The sequence below is a fragment of the Dipodomys ordii genome, unplaced genomic scaffold, assembly GCF_000151885.1.
Source record: "Dipodomys ordii isolate 6190 unplaced genomic scaffold, Dord_2.0 Scaffold15, whole genome shotgun sequence".
Lineage (NCBI taxonomy): Eukaryota > Metazoa > Chordata > Mammalia > Rodentia > Heteromyidae > Dipodomys > Dipodomys ordii.
The window spans coordinates 1645405-1649713 of record NW_012267231.1 but is presented as its reverse complement, the minus strand read 5'-3'; positions in this window follow the sequence as shown (position 1 = coordinate 1649713).

Here is a 4309-nt window from a genome sequence, read left to right as displayed (position 1 = left end):
CCCGGCCCGGCGCCGCCTAGCCGGGCCTCCAGCAGGGCGGCCTCGTCTCAGCCCGGCCTGGCCCCGGGCGCCCAGCCTTGGGACCTGAGCCCTGCCTCCAACCAGACAGCCTCCTCCAGGCCCGACCCTGGCCCAGCCTCCAGCTGCTCTGAGCCCTGGCTGGGCAGGAAGACCTCCATCCCTGGGCTGGATCTCTAGTCCTAAGCCTGGCCTCCAGCTGCTGGCCTCCCTCTGATCCCTGCTGGGCTTCCAAGGCCCCAGCCTTGAGTTCAGCCACCAACTAGGCCCACACTGGCAGATAAATCTGAGAGACTCTTACCCAGCAAAATGCTGGAAGAAGAGGTGTGGCTCAAGTGGTGGAGCACCAAACAGGAGCACTGGTGAGGTCTTGAGTTCAAGCCGCAGCACAGGCAGAAAGGAAGGGAGAGAGGGAGGGAAAGAAGAAGGGTGGGAAAGAGGGAGGGTAAGCCATTGTAGAGTAGGTTCTGGAGGTTGAGGAGGGCTCACCTTGCTCACCGCCCCCTCCCGCCCTGGTGCCCTGGTTTCAGGGGAGGGGGGGAGGTCAGGTGTCTCTGGTGGTGAAACACGATGAAGTAAGGAAACTGAGGCACTGAGAAATGGAGAAGCACCATCTTTGCTTCCAAAAGAGACCACATCCTGAGGGTGCCCTTCTCCCCAGGGATTAGCAAAGTGAACACTGGAGCGTTCTTATCTGGACACTCAAAAGATAGCATCCGCTGTGGCCAGAACAAAGACCAAGAACCCAGATTTGCATAACTTTACCATGGAAATACCCCAACTGCCCAAGCCGCTGTGCATCTCCCTCCTCTCCCTATGAGAGCACCCATACTCTGCAGAGTGGGCCCTGCCTCCGTGTCTGCTTGCCTGCTTGGTTACTAACTCGATAAACCTCTGCTAAGTTTTCTTTCCTTCCTTCCTTTTTTATTTATTTTGCCAGTCCTGGGGCTTGAACTCAGGGCCTGGGCACTGTCCCTGAGCTGCTTTTGCTCAAGGCTAGCACTCCACTAACTTGAGCCACAGCTTCACTTCCAGCTTTTTCTGTGTATGTGGTACTGAGGAATTGAACCCAGGGCTTCATGCATGCTAGACAAGCACTCCACCACTAAGCCACCTTCCCAGCCCCTCTGCTAAGTTTTCTTACTATCAAATGACTTGTCCAGAAATTCTTATTCTGTGACCAGAGTCAAGGACGCTAAGCGAAGAGTTCTTGGTTAAAGGGGAGCTTCCCTAAACCTCACCTCAGTCCCTGGCAGTGGGACCAGAGGTTTGGCTCTGCTCAGCTCAGGGCCCTGTGAGATTCTCTGCTCCTGGGTTCTGAGTGCGATTACCTCATCACAGTGCAGTTTATGCTGGTTTACCCTTGGTAGATCAATATTATATGTAAATACTTCAATGTAAGCCCTGTAGAGTTCCATTTTGGTGCATCTCAGATTTCTCTCAATTCGTCACCAGTGGCTTCCTCAACCATCAGAGCCACGGGGGCGGGGGGCCTGCGAGATGAGATGCCAGCTCTCAGGGGAAGCCACCTTGCTTCTGCAGCAGCAGCACTTCCTTCCTTCCACTCCCCACCAGGTCGCTCCCTGTGCCAGGTCTGCCCGGCCTCCGCCCGGCATCTCCTGCCTTCTGACCTGTGCATCTGGTGTCCCAGGTGACCGGCTTCTGGGGTGGGGGTTAGGGGGGTTTCTGGGAGAGAATCCCTGAGACTTTCACCCCTCAGGAGGGGCTGCACTGGGCTGGGCGGCGCCATTCCCTCTCTCCCTCCCTCCCTCTCCCTCTCTCCCCCCCCCTCCCTCTCTCCTCCCCCTCTCTCTTCCTGTCTGTCTGTCTGTCTGTCTGTCTGTCTGTCTGTCTGTCTGTCTGTCTGTCTCTCTCTCTCTCTCTCTCTCTCTCTCTCTCTCGGGAGGCTGTCACCCGGAGCCTTCACATTCTGTCCCTTGCCTTCGCAGGTCACTGGCGCTTGCTTTTGTTTTCTGCCATTCTCGGAAGGCTTGCTGTTTGCTGTTCTGCTAGGTCACGCGCTGGCGTGGGTCTTTTGTTATTGTTCGTGGGTCTGTAGGGGCGTGTGGACAGACCAGAAACTCCAGCCACAGTGATATAGGCTTTTTGTTTTTGTTTTTCCTCCTCATAGGCTTTCTTCCAACTTCTGGTGATCCCGACTCTCCTTCAAGTTCTAGTGAAGACAGACATTAAATATCTGTGGGGTTTGTGTTTCTAGAAAGAAAATGTGCTTTCTGTCTGTCTTTGCTTGGGGCAGTACTGGGCATTGAACTCAGGACTCAGGCTGGGCAGATGCTCTACCTTTAAGCCCGTCCCCAGCCCTCTTGGCTTTAGGTTATGCTATAGATAGGGTCTCTCATGCATGTCCTTGGCTGACATCCTCCTCTTCCATCAGTGGGACCACGGGTGTCCTCTGCCTCCTCTGGCTTCTTGGCTGAGATGAGGGTCCTTCCTTCCTTCCTCCTTCCCTCCCTCCTCCCTCCCTTCCTTCTTCCTTCCTTCTTTCTTCCCTCCTTCCTTCCTTCCTCCCTCCCTTCTTCCTTTCTTCCCTTCCTTCCTTCATTTCTTTCTTTCCTTCTTTCTTTCTTTTCTATCTTGCCAGTTCTGGGGCTTGAACTCAAGGCCTGGGCTCTGTCCCTGAGCCTCTCTGTGCTAGTACTATACCACTTGAGCCAGAAGCCACTTCCAGCTTTTTCTGTATATGTGGTACTGAGGAATTGAACCCAGGGCTTTATGCATGCTAGGCAAGCAGTCTACCACTGAGCCACCTTCCCAGCTTTGAGGGTCTTACTTTCTGCCCAGGCTGGCCTTGAATTGTAGTCCTTCTGATCTCTCCCTCCTGAGTAGCTAGCATGAAAGACCTTCTGAAACCATAACTCTTTACATTTATTCTGTGCCAGAGATTGCTGGTTGTCTCCAATACCCATTCTCCCTTCCTTCCTTATTAGTGGGAATCCTGGGGTGGGGCCAGCTACAACTGCTGTTTTCCATGATCCTCGCTCCCAACCAGATGTGAACCAAGTCACCCGGCGGAGCGTGGCCTTCGACCTCTCCTCTCCACACCTGGAATGTGGATGTGGCAACTGCCGCAGTGTTACTGTCTGTGTGGAAAGTATGTGTGCGCACAGGAGCTTGGCGGCCTGGCTGGGAAGCGCAGCGTTCTGTGACTGCGGCCTCATGATTGGCCAAGAGATAAGCATCGTGGGTGGAAAACCCAGTCATTACTTTGGCCTTTGTTACAGGAACTGAACAAGACCTGCTGCACTTAAATAGAAAAACTCTTATAAGCCTATTGAGATACGGCTAGCCATTGTTGACTTAGGGGATACAGGCACCTTCGAGGATACAGTGGCACCTACAAGGATCTCCATGCGGCCACGCCCTCTCCCTCCCTGTGTGGACTTGCTTCCAGGGAGCAGCACTGTGGCTGCCAGAATGCTTGGGCAAGGTCCCGCTGAGCTGGGCTCTTCCCGTTGAACTCGGGCCCCACACTGGCTAAGCAGCTGGGCTACCACGTTGGCCATTTCCCCGGTCCTTGGCCATGCCCGTTATTCCAGCCTGGACTTCGCAGCCCCCATTTGTGCTGCCCAGATGAGCCAGTCTCAAGCTTCATAGTCAGCAGGGCAGCAGCTCTGCTGGCGTTATTCTCTATTATAAAGGGAAAAAAATGAAAGCTTTTTCCTTTTTCTTTTTTTTTTTGGGTCTGGTCGTGGGGCCTGAACTCTGGGCCTGGGCGCTGTCCCTCAGCTCTTCAGCTCAAGGCTAGCGCTTTACCACTTGAACCAAAGCACCACTTCCTGGTTTATTCTTTTTGCTTCTGTGGTGCAGAGAAATCGAACCCAGGGCCTCATGCATGCAAGGCATGGGCCACTGGGCCACCTTCCCAGCCCTATCTTTTTGATGATTGTGGGGCTTGAACTCAGGGCCCGGGCACTGTCCTTGAGCTCTTTTGCTCAAGACTAAAGCTCTACCACTTTAAGCCACAGCTCCACTTCCTGTTTTCTGGTGGTTCATTGGAGATAAGAGTCTCACAGCCTTGCCAGGTGCTGGTGGCTCATGTCTAATCCTAGCTACTCAGGAGGCTGAGATCTGAGGATCGCAGTTCAAAGCCAGCCCGGGCAGGAAAGACCGTGAGACTCCTATCTCCAATAAATTACTAGAAAACTGGAAGTGGCGCTGTAGCTCAAGTGGTAGAGCACTTGTCTTGAGCTGAAGAGCTGAGGGACAGCGCTCAGGCCCAGAGTTCAAGCCCCACAACCACCACCACCAACAAAAAAGTCTCACAGGCTTT